This window comes from Anomaloglossus baeobatrachus, chromosome 4 (genome assembly GCF_048569485.1).
Source record: "Anomaloglossus baeobatrachus isolate aAnoBae1 chromosome 4, aAnoBae1.hap1, whole genome shotgun sequence".
Classification (NCBI taxonomy): domain Eukaryota; kingdom Metazoa; phylum Chordata; class Amphibia; order Anura; family Aromobatidae; genus Anomaloglossus; species Anomaloglossus baeobatrachus.
In genome coordinates, this window is record NC_134356.1 from 168,220,727 (window position 1) to 168,238,925 (window position 18,199).

Sequence of the window (18,199 nt, forward strand, 5' to 3'; positions counted from 1 at the left end):
TGTAATAGGACGCAATACATATTTTTGTATGAAAATCTTTTCTTTAATGGGATTATTTAATCTTAACCAGTTAAACGTAAAATCTAGACGTTTTGCTAAGTACACTTGGATGGGGCGTTCCCAAAATGTCAAGGGAGAAAAGAATTGGACATGCTGAATTCTAATGCTCACAAGACCTATCTAGCAGTAAGGGCTTCCTCCACTACTCCTGCAGAAGACAAGCACACCTGTGTAAGGCCCCTTCACACTGCGGCCTTCCCTCGCTCAGTGGTCCCGTTGGGGCGCAAGTCTGAACCTCCCGCAAAACTGGATTGGGATGTAAGCACTTACATAATGGTGCACACAGTCACCGTGTGATTTCTGTCGCACCATTTTCAGCCGTATACACCTACTGGAGGCGAGCAACAAGGCTGCGTCTGGGTGTCTGCCTCCAGTAGGAATATACGCTCGAAAATGGTGCCCCACAGAGCACTCAGGGACTCCGGCTGCACTATTAAGTTTAGTCACCCCGTTGGCACTTACATCTAAATCCGCTTTTGCCTTGGGGCTATTGAAAAGGGAAGAACACAGTGTGAAAGGGGCCAAAAGGGAAACCCGGAGACAAAGCCGTATCTAACCGCTATCAGAAAGATTTCACACTCTGCCCTTACCACCAAACTATGTGCATGAAGCTCTCAAAGACAAGGACAGAAATACCTTTACATGGCCAGTCTGTTCCTCCATTACTGAGAAACCAGTGTGTGATAAGGAAAGGAGGCTGTAGATCTGAAGCCTCAGTCACTCCAGCTCTATTCCACACGCAGCACTACATCCTGACTGACAGCTCCTCTGACAAATCACACAGCATAGCGTGTCAGTCAGGAGGAGGTGACCCAGGGTGTGGAATAGAGCTGGAGTGACAGAGGCTTCAGATCTACAGGCTCATTTCCTTATCCATTCAAACACTAATTTCTCAGTAATGGAGGAACAGACCGATACTGCTGGACTTGTCACTGAGAGAATTACATGCACATGTAAATATTTGGAGGCATGAAATCTTGATACGCATTCCCTTTAAGATTTTTTTTCCTTTAACTACTCTATTAATATTTAAGACCTTTTCTGTGGGGGTAAGACTAGGACACTGCAAACAATCAGCTGACTAAAGGGGCAGAAGTGTTCTTGTCTTTGCTTAGGCAGTGCCTGGCATCACAGCTCAGATCCAGTCAGTTAAATGGTATGGCGCTGCAGAGAGCGGCAATACTGGGCAGTGATGACAATGGAACTAGTTTCTGTGCCAGTGCTGACAGCAGGACCATGTCATCTGTATGAATTTACTGCATGTACTGCACATTGTAGCAGCACGTGACAGTATTGTATTACGCAACATTACACATGACCAAGATCATGTTCCTCCAACAGCCAACTAAATAACCAGGTCCGGCTTATGGTGTGTAATCCATAATTAGATGGGTGTGGAGCCACTATTGGTGTAATACATTGTTACTGCTGCATGAAGTGAGTGACTATCTAAAAAAACCCTTTGTATTTATGATCTTCGTACATATTTTATCCTAATGCAGTTGTAAAACTTTGTATATGGGAACACTGTGCCACGAGGATGGAAAGAGGAAGATTGTACATAACATCAGTTGGAGTAAAAAGAGTGGGCCTTATACACATTAGTATCTCATCCGCGTCCTCCGCAGATCGAGCAGGCGAGAGGCTCCTGCAGCAGGCAATCGTCGGACGATGATTTAATAATGTTTGTGAACCGCGGTCCATGACGCCTGACTGCAGTGCTCTGTTATGTATGGTGCGGGCAGCCGATCATTGGATGAGAATAGAGACACGCTTCTCAAGAAATTACAATATCATCAAAAGGTTACATTTCAGTACTTCAATATTAAAAGGGAAACCCATTATATAGTGCATATAATGCACTACAGACTTTTCATTAGGCCAACATTTGAGTGTAAAATCATTTTTTCAGTTTGTCTATAATATCCTAATTTTGTGAGATAATGACCTTTGGGTTTTCATTGGCTGTAAGCCATAATCATCAACATTAACAGAAATAAACATGTGAAATGGATCCCTCTGCGTGTAATGACTATATAATATATAGAAAGAGATCCCTCTGTGTGCAATGACTATATAATATATAGAAATAGATCCCTCTGTGTGTAATAACTATATAATATATAGAAATAGATCCCTCTGTGTGTAATGACTATATAATATATAGAAATAGATCCCTCTGTGTGCAATGACTATATAATATATAGAAATAGATCCCTCTGTGTGTAATGACTATATAATATATAGAAATAGATCCCTCTGCGTGTAATGACTATACAATATATAGAAAGAGATCCCTCTGTGTGCAATGACTATATAATATATAGAAATAGATCCCTCTGTGTAATAACTATATAATATATAGAAATAGATCCCTCTGTGTGTAATGACTATATAATATATAGAAATAGATCCCTCTGTGTAATAACTATATAATATATAGAAATAGATCCCTCTGTGTGTAATGACTATATAATATATAGAAATAGATCCCTCTGTGTGTAATGACTATATAATATATAGAAATAGATCCCTCTGTGTGTAATGACTATATAATATATAGAAATAGATCCCTCTGTAATGACTATATAATATATAGAAATAGATCCCTCTGTGTGTAATGACTATATAATATATAGAAATAGATCCCTCTTTATGTAATGACTATATAATATATAGAAATAGATCCCTCTGTGTGCAATGACTATATAATATATAGAAATAGATCCCTCTGTGTGTAATAACTATATAATATATAGAAATAGATCCCTCTGTGTGTAATGACTATATAATATATAGAAATAGATCCCTCTGTGTGTAATGACTATATAATATATAGAAATAGATCCCTCTGTAATGACTATATAATATATAGAAATAGATCCCTCTGTGTGTAATGACTATATAATATATAGAAATAGATCCCTCTGTGTGTAATGACTATATAATATATAGAAATAGATCCCTCTGTATGTAATGACTATATAATATATAAAAATAGATCCCTCTGTGTGTAAGGACGTTATATAATATATAAAAATAGATCCCTCTGTGTGTAATGACTATATAATATATAGAAAGAGATCCCTCTGTGTGTAATGACTATATAATATATAGAAATAGATCCCTCTATGTAATGGTTATATAATATATAGAAATAGATCCCTCTGTATGTAATGACTATATAATATATAAAAATAGATCCCTCTGTGTGTAAGGACGTTATATAATATATGAGTTTCCCTTTTTGTATTGAATTACTGAAATAAATAACTTTTTCATGATATTCTAATTTATTGAGATGCCCTTTTATGTGTCGATATGTCCTTGATATGCAGAGTTTAGTGTGGTGTGTTCATAGATTTGAATAAATCGCCATATTCTAGTCAAAACTAGTTTCATCGATGTGTAGAAGGAGGGGGTCAGAGGGTAACCGTACTTTCAAGTAACTTTTCAGACTAAAAAGGGGACCTGTTACCAGATTGGGGGGGTTATACACTGTGGCCACCACCAGGTTCTTATATACTGCAGTCTAACATGCTGTATATAAGAGCCCAGGCCGCGGTGTAGAACATAAACACTTTATAATACTCATCTAAGGTGCAGTGCAGACTGGTCGGATGGGTGTCTCCGGTGCTGGCGCCTCCTCTTTCGGCCATATTTGTCCTCCTCCTTCTGAAGCCTGGGTGTATGACGTGTCCTACCTCATCCACACTGTCCAGCATTGCGGTCCTGAGCAGGCAGATTGTAGTGCGCCTGTGCCAGGACTTCAGTGCTGGATAGTGTGCATGAGGTAGGACACGTCATACACCCAGGCTTCAATAGAAGGACGACAAAAATGGCCGAAAGAGGAGGCGCCGGACTCTGAGAACGGAGACACCCTTCTGACCAAGTCTGCACCGCATCGCCCCTTAGGTATTATAAAGTGAATTTTACGTTCTACACAGCGGCCTGGGCTCTTATATACAGCATGTTAGACTGCAGTATATAAGAGCCTGGTGGTGGTGGCCACAGCTTATAGTCCCAAATCTGGTGACAGGTTCCCTTTAAGCTGTCCCGCAAGTATACATCAGGAATACGTTTCTAGCCATTACATGATGTGTATCATATTTTTTCACCAGTTTTCCCTTCTGCATGCTCTCTTTTACAAAGGGTGGGCTATACTTTAATATTGGAGGTCTACCCTGTTTGCTCCTTGGGATAGGTCATCAATAGTGCTGAGCGGACCCGGACTGTAAACGTCCGGATCCGCGCGGTTTCAGCGCCATCGCCAGACCCGGGTGCGGGATTCCGGCTAAACGATCCGGAATCGGCAATTAATAAAAATGTTAAAAAACAATAAATAAATGAGTGTTTCATACTTACCAGACTCTGTCATGGCGGCACACTGCTTCCGGGTCGCGCTTTCACTTCCTGTGCTGTGCACGCAGTCACACAGCTTTCCGTGCTTTCCCCGCCCACCGGCCGTCCTCTCAGCTGTGATTGGTTCCTGGCTGACGCGCCCCCAGCCTGTGACAGCTCTGCCGTGCAGTCATCGCAGCTCAGTAATAGGCTGCACTCAGAGCGGGCAGCCGTGCTCTATGGCTGCTCGCTGTGACATGTAGCAGAGCTGGATGTGTCGCCGCTGGATCTCGTGTAGATTACGCCGGAGGGCTGTGTTGGGATAATGAAGTGGTGAAGGAGGAGGCTGCGTTTCTACTTTATTCCAAATAAAGGATTTCCCTGTGTCTTGTTTATTTACTGTAATTTACAGGTTTGTGATGCGGGTATCTCACAGACGCCCGTGCGATCACAAACCTGGGGTTTAATAACAGCCATGTGCTATTATTAACCCCTGCTATGACCTTGATTGCCACCGTACCAGGGCAATCAAGATGAGCCGATATCGCACCGGAATGGCCACATCTAATAGATGCGGCTATACCGGGCACAGTGAGGGACTCCCACAAGTGTCACATCGCAGCACAGCCGCACACACATCTGACAGGAACGTGCATGTGTTTCTAGGTACATGCACGCTCATGTTCAGACAGGCGTCAAAACACTGCGATTTTTTGCCAGGAGGTGTAGATTGGATGCCGAAATATGGTGTAAAAATCACAGCATCACATTTGCATCCTTTGGCCACCAAAAATAAAAATAAAATAAAAAAAAATTTGCCACAGGTGGAAATTTGGTGCTGAAAGCTGGTGCAGATGATTTCAGCACCAAATGTGCACCTCCTGGCAAAAAAAAGCAGCAACAAAAACCGCTGCATAAAAATAGCGTCAAAACACCGCGATTTTTTGCCAGGAGGTGTAGATTGGATGCAGGAATATGGTATAAAAATTTCAGCACAAAATCTGCATCTCTTAGCCAAAACAAATTGCGATTTTTCTGCTAGGATATGTAGGTCTGTGAACTCAGTGACCTGCACCTGAGGTCAGGTTACCTGCGATCACAGATGAAGGACCGTGGGAACCTCCAGCTGTGACGTCACCGCTCAATGCTCAGCTCATTCTCTGGAGCTCACAGAGAGCGGTCGGTCGTGCCGCGCTCTGTGATATTCAGATGTAGCAGAGCTGAAGCGGCGTGGGACGTCGTGTGGATTACGCCGGAGCTGCAGGGTGTTTTGGGTTAATAAAGTGGTGAAGGGAGGAGTGTTTTGTATTTTATTCCAAATAAAGGATTTTTCTGTGTGTCTGTGTTTATTTACTGTCATTTACAGGTTTGTGTGATGCAGGTATCTGATAGACGCCTGTGCCATCACACAACCTAGGGTTTAGCAGCAGCCGTGCGCCGCTGCTAATCCTGCTATTACCCCGACTGGCACCACATCACGCCAGCGGGAAGAGCCGGTATCGCACACCGGTATGTCGCATCTAACAGATGCGACATACCGGACGGCTGCGGGCTGAGGATATACCAGGCCCCGGCCGGCGTTATGGCTGGATGTGAAGATTATGGGGAACCACACGTCCTTTTTTGTTTTTTTTTACTTTCACCGGAGTGACACGTGTGAGGGGCTCACGCGAGTCTGCCATGGCAGCATCCGGCAGCCTCGCACGTGTGACTCCGGGCACTGTATACACAGCACAGATACTGCGCGACGGCTGAGGCTGCAGCCGACCGCTATAACTGTGCTGCCGAGTGTTTACTACTGTGAACAGATCGGATTCTTTTTTAAATCTGTTAGTAATCCGCCGGCCCCGGATTATTGGCCGTTCGATCAGCTCTAGTCATCAATAATAGACTGATCAGCTGTTCCCGGTACCAGCTCCATTAACTGTATAGTGTAGACAGCAGGGTACTGCTGATCAACTCCTATTCATATGAATAAGAACAGATGTGCAGTACCCAGCTGTGACTACTATACAGGTGATTAAGCTGTACAGCTCTGTAACTGATCACATCATACGGCGGTGAAGGCAGATGGCACAATCCCACCGATCTGGTATTGATGACCTATCCTAAGGACCAGCCAGCAATATAAAAGTACCGAACTCCTTTAAAAGGACATTTGTCAGCAGGGTTTTGCTATTGAATTTAAGAAAAGCATATTTTAAAGCGCAGAGAGACTGATTCCAGCAATCACTTACTGGACTGCTTGGTGCAGTTTGGATAAAATCCCTGTTTTTGCCACTACTGTTGATGTAGCAGTGCTATGAATGCTTAAGGCTATGTGCGCACGTAGCGTTCTGCCCTGCAGAAATTCCTGCAGCGATCTGAACAGCACACGTGCGCTTCAAATCGCTGCAGAAACAGTCCGTAGTGAAAAAAAAAAAAAGCCGATTCCATGTGCTCTGCCCGCAGCTCCTCCCATAGACAGAGCAGAAGCCGCATGCAGAGCGCACGAAAGAAGTGACATGTCACTTCTTAGAACAGCCGAAGCGCTGCGCTCTAATACGCCACGTGCGCACGGCTCCTGCATAATCTTCATAGATTATGCAGGGGATGCAGGACGCATGCAGTTACGCTGCGGTGCAGATCGCAGCGTAACTGCATGTAATTACGCAACGTGCGCACATAACCTAAGCCTGTATATCCCCACCCACACCTGATTGGCAACGGCCTTTGTATGCTATACATTGTAAGCAAGCTGTCAATCAATGGTTGGGGCAGGATTTCAAAAAGTAGCTGGACTGCCTAGCATAGAGACACCAAGTCATGCAGTGATCATCTGCTGGTAAAACACAGATTATACTGAAACTACAGCACACAGCCCAGTAAAGGACACATCCCGGTAATCTGGTTATCTGCCTCTATATTATGCGGCTATCAACATTAAATAGCAAAACCTGCTGACCAATTGTCTTTAATCTGCAGTCCACTGGGAGCCATGGTGTCTCCTCTGCACAGCACACAGAGGGGATTCCTGCTCTGCATTCTATTTAGCACACACAGACAACATGCAGAAACATGGAGGACATTATACATTCGTGCTAAGCTGTCTCCCTCTGCCTGTTTTCATCCTGCTTTTTCCGCCTCCTCTCTCCATAGAGTATAATGGGCTGTGTGACATGACACCTGCAGTCACACTCCATTTGAGCAGGATTTTCAGTAGGATGACAAGTTCAGGAGGCGGTGGGAGGAGAAGTGTCTGAAAAGAGGGGAAGGAAATGGATTTCTTCGATAACATATTGCAAAGATTTGTAGATTAACCTGTACTATTGATTTATGTGAAGTACAGTTCCTGTTAAATTATTGATCTCCTGGGACATGCAGAACATTTCTTCACATATATTTCCAGTTTAATTGTAATTTAATACAAAATTGGAAGATCTATACGGAGGAGAATGAAAGGAAATGCTATATCCATTACGTGACCAAGGAAGACTTGTATTCTCTGAAAGTTACTAATGGGTGCTCGTAAAATATATCTTTGTACCGTGTTAGCCAGTAGAGATAAAAAAATTGTTTAAAAGAACTGAAGTCCTCAGTGGTTGATACCTCTTAATGGCTAACTGAAACGCGCACAACTGGACAGCGACATATTTCTTATCCCTTTTCAGTTAGCCATTAAAAAGGTACCAACCACTGAGGACTTCAGTTCTTTTAAACAATTTTTTTAATGGGTGCTCCTATTTCATTCAGCAAGTAAAGATCCTACAACTAGGAGGGATGGAAAGTGTCCCGAAAACTGGGTGACCCTCTAGTGTTAGGACTGCGGCTGCTAGAAATTAATCACTAAGCACCATATGGGATTGCATGAACCGCTGCACTTTTGACCGCTCTAGCCGGCCAACAAGGGGATTTGTGCCAAGTGCTATTTTAGGAGTCTAATTGATACTATGTATAAATGTGGAACACCTACAAAATCCATTTTAATCTCAGCCCAGCAGGTGCAAGTCATAAATTACATTTAGTCCCAATGATTCTCGTCAGGTTCAAACAATGTATGGGTAAAAAGGTTACAATCGTGTGTTACTGGCAAAGAGCAAGGTGGCATCTACAAACACACAGGGCACAGCCATTCTAAGAAGTATGGTGAAAAGAAGGATGCCATATAGGAGGCATAAAAAGGGAGGTGAAAGGATTACTGTAGGGCTGGCAGAAATCTGGCTTATTGCCCCTTCCATACAATGCCTGTTCAGACGCAGGAGCCACACTAAACTGCATACAAAAGGGCACTAATAGAAATAATACCACATGCTTGGCAGTGAATGTCTTACAGGAAAAACTTGAGAGGTTCTCTTTTTTACCCATAGCCTTGTGCATTAATGTATATGGGAGCTATGCACAGGCCTACTCACTTCCCATGCTATGATGGCATAGGGTTAGCATATGTCAGCACTTACTAATCGATGGCGGTGTGACTGCTCGGACCCCATTTATCCTTTGAATGAAGGGGCCACAGTGCTCACCTCCATCACTGCCTGTTATTTTCAAAGTGTAACTTATTTTATCAAACTTTTTATATATTACATGTGGTGCATAGCATTGATTGGAGTGCAGGTCCCGAGACCGCTATTGATCACTCAAATCACCGCCCGTAAAGGGAACCTGTCACCAGGATTTTCCCTTATGAGCTGCAGCCACCACCAGTGAGCCCTTATATACAGCATTCCAGAATACTGTATATAAGAGCCCAGGCCACACTGTATAATGTAAAAAACACCTTATTTATACTCCCCTAAGGGGCGGTCCGGTCCAATGGGTGTCGCTGGTCTCAGTCCAGCACCTCCTCCATCTTGTGTGATCGCCGTCCTCCTGCCCAGGCCTCCATTGTGCTCCTGCGCAGTTTGATCCTCCCTGCTGAGGGTAACTGTAGTGTGCATGCGCGGGTGGTCTTTGACCTTTCTTTGCACCTGTGCTTTACAATACTTTGATGTGCCCTCAGCAGGGAAGATCAAAGTGCACATGCACAGGAGCACGATGGAGGCCTCTGTATGGCTGACGCAGGACGCATCATGCACACGGGGCTGGGCAGGAGGACGGCGATCGCACAAGATGGAGGCACCGGACCTAGAGCAGTGATGACCATAAGAAAAGAGCGCCACCTAGATTAGTATAATAATGGTGTGTTTTATGTTATATAGATCTGTCTGGACTCATATACAGTATTCTGGAATGCTGTATATAACGGCTTGCTGGTGGGGGCCGCAGCTCATAAGGGAAAAAACTAGTGACAGGTTCCCTTTAAGTCCACAACTCCTGTATGAGCTGCATACAAAGTCTACGGGTCCAATAGTCAATAAATAAGCCATACAGTGGGGTTCAAAGCAGTGTATGGACCCACAGGCTTGCAGGACATTCTGCATGCAGAGCTCTTATAGGCGCTGGGGTCTTCAGTGCAGTGTTTTGAACGATTGGAGGGGTTTTAGGACCAGGAGCCGCTTCCCAAACAATGAATATTATGCAGCACCTATAATATCCAACATTTTTATAAAACGGCTGTTCCTTTAAATTACAAAACAAGTTTGCTGCAGTTGGCAAAATGTGCTACTATGCAATAGAAAAGACCTGCGTGAGCGAGAAAGACACGAACCGATCATATTAAAGAGAATCCAAGTGAAGAACCAGAGCAGAAAATATTGGGGGGCATCAACTAAGCGGATGTCCCCATAAGGGTTGTAAGGACATCACAGTAACACCCCTCGTGACAGTCCAGAGACAACCACTGAGCAGCGAGACCCCCATGTGCTTCTGTAATCCTGTAGTCGTCCGCAGGGAAATCTAATCACTGGTCTGAACAATGCCAAAAGTGTGCCATTCATGTGAATGGGAGATAAAGTGCAGCACATGGCAGCGGCCACTAAGTGTGCGAGACTGCTGTGCTCCACCCGTAATCACTGCGTTTATCGCTGGTTTTGGTGCAGTTTTGTGGTAAGCAAGGTCTGACTGGATTTCCCAGCAAAGTCCATGAGAATTCAGATTTGCTGTGCACACGTTGCAGTTGTGTGTGTGCAGTTCGTCAAAACCACGTGACAAAGAAGCATGTTCATTCTTCTTCAGTTTTTGTCACCCATTGAAATCAACGAGGGGATTAAAAATGCAAGGAAAAATGCATGCCACTGAATTTGTGCGTTTTGCATGTGTTTTGCTTGCGATTTTGTCACAAAAAAACACAGGTCACCCACATTATTCCAGGATAAATTCATTCTCTGTCTCTCCAGGCGCTTCATACTCACCGATCACCAGCGCGGCTGTCACACTGCTGCCGCTGCCCCTTTCTTTCGGGGCTGCTCATTAGGCTCATACATATACACGCGGGGGGGGGGGGGACGACTACACGTCACCCATGGCTCTCCGTAGGTTTACAACCTGTCTGAACATTATTTGGAGGGTCAGACGGGCCTGTATATAAGATGGTCTATAAAATGTGTTGACTGTGGAGTCAGAGTGATTATTTTTGAGGGCACATATACACTCCAGATGCCTATGCTGCTATCCAGTGTCAGAAATTTCCCCTATATTCTCTGCATTACGACATCCCCAGCTACTTTATGTATGATTTTATTGTTATGGAGGGTTAAATCAATAAAGCTTTGTTATTTTTGATTCCATTATTGTCAGGAGTCTGCTTCTCTTTTTCGGATTGTTGACATCTCAAAGACGCCGGGTAATAATTGGCCTCATTGTGAGGGACTTGCGATATCTGAAACTCTCCTTCCCACTCTTATGTCCTGCAACGAGCCCCATCAGGCTTCCATGGAGCTCCCAGCAGAAAGGATTACAAGCACTGGTGCAATTGTAAAAATGAGGCTTAAAAGGTAAATCAGTCACTAGGCTTTTTACTCACCCATCTAAGATCCCATCTAATATAGGGGCAGAGACCATAATTCCAGCAATTTTTCACTTGTTGGTCTACTTGCTAGTTTTTATTAAAGGGAACCTGTCATCAGAAATTTGGCTTTCAACCTAAATGTTTCCCCCTCTGCAGCTCCTGGGCTGCATTCTAGTAAGGTTTCTATACTTTTTGTGCTCCCTTTTAAACCAAAATACTTTATAAAGTTATACCTTTTGGTATGAAAATCTTGTAAATTCCCCATGGGGGCTGGCCGTCTGGTGTCTGTTGCTGTCCCTTACGCCGTCCCCCCACGCTCCAAATCATCCCTCAGGACGCCGCCCACTGCGCCCGAGGTCCCGTGCAAGCCAGGACACCTGGTGACGTGGTCGCAGGCACGAGAGTATGGGCGGCGCTGTGATTGCATCGCAAGTGCCCGCCCATACTCTCGTGGCCGCGCTCTTCCCTCTGTACGTCGTTCCGATCCTCTCCGCTTCTCCTGTGGTGGCCTGCTCCGCTCCTCCCATCTATTTCCTGCTGCAGGGTATGATGGGAAGGAGGTGACGTCTGGTCATTTGGCCGGCGCAGAACGCTGGAGGAAGAGGGGAAAGTGCGGTCACGAGGTTATGGGCGGCACTTGCTGATGACACTCACAGCGCCGCCCATAACCTCGTGCCTGCGCAAAACGTCACCAGCGGTCACACGTGCACACAGTGCACAGTCCCGCTACAGTCGTACAGCGCATGCGCGGGACCACGGGCGCCCAGGGGAGGCGTCCTGAGGTTTGAAATTGAGCGTTCGGGGGCGGTGTAAATCGGCAGGAGGACAGTAACGGACACCAGAGAGCCCGCCCCCATGGATAATTTATGAAATTTACATACGAAAAGGTACAACTTTATAAAGTGTTTATTTTGGTATAAAAGGGGCCAGAAAAACTAGAGGAACCTTGCTAGAATGCAGCCCAGGAGCTGCAGAGGGGGAACTTTTAGGTTTATAGCTACATTTCTGATGACCGGTTCCCTTTAAATCATTGTTTTCTCCGCTGCCTATCTGCCAGTTCTCTGACCACTATGCTCTGTATAACCCCGTCCACACAGCTAATTTCTGTGTGCCAGCTCACGGTATACACTGCATAGGCAGAAAGTAGCCAATCAGTGACGGGGGTGAGGTTATATAGATCTCCTGAATATTGGAAACTACCTGGCAGCAGGTTTACTAGTCCACTAGTACTGATCTCCTGCTGATATTAGCAAGCACCCCAGTAAGTGATACATCGCTGGAATCAGGGCTATCGTCTCTATCTTATACTGCTCTCAGATGAGAGGACAAATTTACTAATCTATTCCTATTGCTGTCCTGTCCTGCTGCATGCCACTCAGTACCCAGGTCACACAGGGCCTGAGGCGGAGCACCGCTCCATTCACACAGGGCCTGAGGCGGAGCACCGCTCCGTTCACACAGTGCCTGAGGCGGAGCTCCGCTCCATTCACACAGGGCCTGAGGCGGAGCACCGCTCCATTCACACAGGGCCTGAGGCGGAGCCCCGCTCCCTTCACACAGGGCCTGAGGCGGAGCCCCGCTCCCTTCACACAGGGCCTGAGGCGGAGCACCGCTCCGTTCACACAGTGCCTGAGGCGGAGCTCCGCTCCATTCACACAGGGCCTGAGGCGGAGCACCGCTCCGTTCACACAGGGCCTGAGGCGGAGCACCGCTCCATTCACACAGGGCCTGAGGCGGAGCACCGCTCCATTCACACAGGGCCTGAGGCGGAGCACCGCTCCATTCACACAGGGCCTGAAGCGGAGCACCGCTCCATTCACACAGGGCCTGAAGCGGAGCACCGCTCCATTCACACAGGGCCTGAGGCGGAGCACCGCTCCATTCACACGACCCTGAATCAAATGATTTATCAGTTAAGATTACTGGTTGGGTGCAGCCATTTTGACACAGCAGAGCTGAAAAGGTTGCCTTTCCACACCAGGCTCTCTACATATAGTTTATAGACCGTGATCTGCTAATCACAGCAGGTGGCAAGCCAAACTAACTAACCTCTTGCTGATCTAGTCCAGCAATGATAATCTCCTTAAGCAAAAATAATCATTGCAGGTGGACCACTGCATGCAATGTGAAAAGAGATGCATTGCTGAAACCTCTGTTAACCCTTATAGCAGAGCTTGATAAGGAAACCGGGTGTCTTGCCACGCTTATCACCATTCAATACAAAAGGATGTAAATTATTCCATGTATTTATTGAAATTGCCAGGTACAGGTCCACCTTAAACCAGCTCGTTCACCTTGATAACATGCGTTCATAGGAGTTGTCATGGTCACAACCCCTATAGGTGAGTCCCACCTTGATTCTAATCCTTTGTGGTTTTGTCTGGTAAGACCCTATTGCTACTTTCCACAGTTTCTATCATTTCATGCAGTCTTCAGATTACATAACTAAAGCCTGCTGATCAATCGCCTTTAAATTTAATGAGGTGGTAAACGTTTTAGACTGATACAATAGTGTAATCTAGTATGTGGATCCAGAAGGAACTCCCAGATTCCAAACACAATGAACAGCCCCTAAGGGGTGCTTCACACACAGCGAGCTCGCTGCCGAGATCGCTGCTGAGTCACGCTTTTTGTGACGCAGCAGTGACCTCATTAGCGATCTCGCTGTGTGTGACACTGAGCAGCGATCTGGCCCCTGCTGCGAGATCGCTGCTCGTTACACACAGCCCTGGTTCGTTTTCTTCAAAGCCGCTCTCCTGCTGTGACACACAGATCGCTGTGTGTGACAGCAAGAGAGCGACAAATGAAGCAAGCAGGGAGCAGGAGCCGGCGTCTGACAGCTGAGGTAAGCTGTATCCAAGATAAACATCGGGTAACCAAGGTGGTTACCCGATATTTACCTTAGTTACCAGCCGCTGCAGCTCTCACGCTGCCTGTGCTGCCGGCTCCGGCTCTCTGCACATGTAGCTGCTGTACACATCGGGTTAATTAACACGATGTGTACAGCAGCTAGGAGAGCAAGGAGCCAGCGCTAAGCAGTGTGCGCGGCTCCCTGCTCTCTGCACATGTAGCTGCATTACACATCGGGTTAATTAACCCGATGTGTACTGTAGCTAGGAGAGCAAGGAGCCAGCGCTCAGTGTGCGCGGCTCCCTGCTCACACTGGTAACTAATGTAAACATCGGGTAACCATACCCGATGTTTACCTTAGTTACCAGTCTCCGCAGCTTCCAGACGGCGGCTCCGTGCAAGCGCAGCGTCGCTTGCACGTCGCTGCTGGCTGGGGGCTGTTCACTGGTCGCTGGTGAGATCTGCCTGTTTGACAGCTCACCAGCGACCATGTAGCGATGCAGCAGCGATCCTGACCAGGTCAGATCGCTGGTCGGATCGCTGCTGCATCGCTAAGTGTGAAGGTACCCTAACTTGATCCGAAATCTGTTATAAAACTGCTGAGCAAAGCATTCTGTTAAAAAGTTACCATCTAGGCTGCTTATCACCAGTGTTTTGCTGTAATGGCCAGAGGAAAAACATCAGGCCTTGTCCTACATACACAGTACAGACATGCCAAGGATTCCTTGCATATGTCTGCTGTAATGTCATGCTCAGGCTTCACACACTGATCCCATCTCCACATGCATTGTTGTATGTTGCACAGCCGCAAAATCTTAGCTTTCATAAAATACATTTCTACCATATTAGTATTTTCGATCTGAAAATCGGTCATTAAATTCGCATTGCTTGAATCACAGGTAGCAAGAATCAGACACTGGCTGCAAACTGCATCCAAGTATGTGTTAGGGCTCTTGTGTACCGCTTCCGATGAGAGAGCATTGTAAGAGGTATGCTAATGATCTCCTGCCGCGGGTGTCAGACGAGGGTCATGTGACTGTGATGCGATATTGCGATTGTATCACAGCCTCGGAGAAGAGGGAGGGAGCACTTTCTTCCCATCTACTCCGCTGTGTCTCTGTATACATCGCACTGCAGTCGCATAAAATGTGAGTGCAGTGCGATGTTTCACACGCTCCCCCATAGGCTTGTATGGGGGTGCGCGAGCTGAGACTCGCTACAAAACGCAGCATGCTGCGATTGCACAGAGCACGATTCGTGTCGAGAAGTAAAAGGCAATTCTGCCTCATTGATTAACACTGGTGCGAGTGTGATCCGATGTTTTATCCTATCGCACATGAAAATCACAAGTGGCAAAGAGCCCTTAGGGTAAGTTCACACAGTGCGTTTTTCGCGGCGTTTTTGCGCAGTTTTCGGGTGCGTTTTTGCTTAGAAAACTGCATGACTTTGCTTCCCCAGCAAAGTCTATGAGTTTTCATTTTTGCTGTCTGCACACAGCGTTTTTTTCAGCTGCGTTTTTGTGGTGCCACAAAAACGCAGCATGTCAATTATTCCCGCGTTTTTCACTGCGCTTTTCATCCATTGAGTGCAATGGGATGTTGAAAGACGCAATGATAAATGCAAATAGCTGCGTTTTGGTGCGTTTCGAAGACCAAAAGCGCAGCTATAAACGGAGGAGGTGGGTAGTAAAGTGACATGTACAGGAAGAGGATTCCTTCTATCAGTAAACACAGAAGCGTGAATCCTCCCGGTACAGTCACCGCCGCGTCCACCTCCCGTCCTGTGCATGTATGCTGCCGTGCGGCGTCATGTACGGGCAGGAGGTGGAAGCAGCTGCGAAAACAAAAGTTAACAGTAGAAAAAAAAAAAGTTATACTCACCTGTCTGCAGGGTCCCGGTGCCATGCCCGCTCCCATCTCCTCTCACGGTATCGCCGCTCCGGCTGTGTGTAGACGGCTGGGACACCTCCAATAGATGCAGGACCTGGCGATGGATCACCTGATGCAGTCACCTGACGCATCAGGTGATCGTAAGTATCGCGGTGACGCGGGCGCCCGGCCGGTTTAAGCTATCAGCGGATTCGTCAGGAGACTTCATCCCTGATTACCGGCAGCTGCTGCAGCGATCGGACAGGATCAGACTCCCGCCCCATCGCTCCAGGAGCTGCCGGTAATCAGCACATAAGTGAGTCTTTTTTTTTTTGCACCGATGCATCAGCTGATTGTATAACCGGCTTTTATACAATCAGCTGATGTGTGATGTGCTTCAGCCCCTAGAACCTGACACATCATCTGATCGCTTTGCCTTCCAGCAAACCGATCAGATGATATTGGATCCGGATTGGACGGCGCGGGACCCTGACCCAGGATTACTGCGGAGGGGAGTTCTTTATTTCAATAAAGATGGAGTCACTAATTGTGTTGTGTTTTATTTCTAATAAAAATATTTTTCTGTGTGTTGTGTTTTTTTTTTATCTTTACTAGAAATTCATGGTGGCCATGTCTAATATTGGCGTGACACCATGAATTTCTACGCTACGTCTTGAGGAAAGAAGGTTTAATCATAATCACAGACGAGGATTCTTTACTGTACGAGCAGTGAGACTATGGAACTCTCTGCCACATGATGTTGTAATGAGTGATTCACTACTAACATTTAAGCAGAGCCTGGATGCCTTTCTTGAAAAATTTAATATTACCAGTTATGTATATTAGATTTTATGACAGGGTATTGATCCAGGGAACTAGTCTGATTGCTGGATGTGGAGTCAGGAAGGAAATTTTTTCCCCATTGGAACTTGTTTGCCACATTGGGGTTTTTTTTTTGCCTTCCTCTGGATCAACATGTTAGGCTACGGGTTGAACTAGATGGACTTAGAGTCTCCCTTCAACCTTAAAAACTATGATACTATGATAATTTCGGGCTTAGGGCCAGCTATACAGCTAGCCCTAACCCCATTATTACCCAGCGAGCCACCCGGCATCAGGGCAGCTGGAAGAGATGGATACAGCGCCAGAAGATGGCGCTTCTATGAAAGCGCCATTTTCTGGGGTGGCTGCGGGACTGCAATTCACAGTGGGGGTGCCCAGAAAGCTTGGGCACCCTGCACTGTGGATTCCAATCCCCAGCTGCCTAGTTGTACCCGGCTGGACTCAAAAATTGGGCGAAGCTCACGTCATTTTTTTTTTTTTTTTTTAAATTATTTCATGAAATTCATGAAATAATTTAAAAAAAAAAAAAAAAAAAAAAAAAAAGGGCTTCCCTATATTTTTGGTTCCCAGCCGGGTACAAATAGGCAGCTGGGGTTGGGGCAGTCTGTACCTGCCTGCTGTACCCGGCTAGCATACAAAAATATGGCGAAGCCCATGTCATTTTTTTGGGGGGCAAAAAACTCCTGCATACAGTCCTGGATGGAGGATGCTGAGCCTTGTAGTTCTGCAGCTGCTGTCTGCTCTCCTGCGTACACTATTGGATGGAGTATGCTGAGCCTTGTAGTTCTGCTCCCTCTGCCTCTCCCTCCAGCATACAGTCCTGTATAGAGCATGCTGAGCCTTGTAGTTCTGCAGCTGTCTGCTCTATTGCATACACTAGTGGAGAATGAAGAACATATTGAAGAAGGAAATGACATCAGACCTTTTTTTTTTTCCCAACAATCTTTAAATGGCATTGTTCACTGATAAAAAACGCATAAAGACGCAGTGAGCAAAAACGCAGCAAAACGCAGCAAAAAAACGCACCAAATCGCGGCTAAACGTGTGCGTTTTTTGACGCGGGTGCGTTTGTGCGGTTTTTGCGGCAAAAAACGCACAAAAAGGCCGCGTCAAAAAAAACGCAGTGTGTGAACCTAGCCTTACTGTGAAACTCTGCAGGGTATCAGAGAAAGCAGTTTGATAAGCCAGCTGGGGACTAAAGAAATGACTAATCTCATGACCACTGCGGAAGGCTTCACATGACAGCTCTCTCCCATTGTTAGCACCTGGGACACAGCTGTCAATCAACTGGAGCAGGGCAGGAGAACCCTGCCAGGGGGTCGCACTCGACTAGTGTCCTTGTTTTTGGTCAACTCTCAACATTCCTACCTGC

General features: G+C 46.0%; 1 protein-coding gene across 1 annotated transcript in view; it reads right to left on the minus strand.

The window, feature by feature from the left end:
• Positions 1-18,199, minus strand: part of AFF4 (ALF transcription elongation factor 4) — a 172,764-nt gene that overhangs the window by 85,480 nt on the left and 69,085 nt on the right. The window lies entirely within an intron of this gene.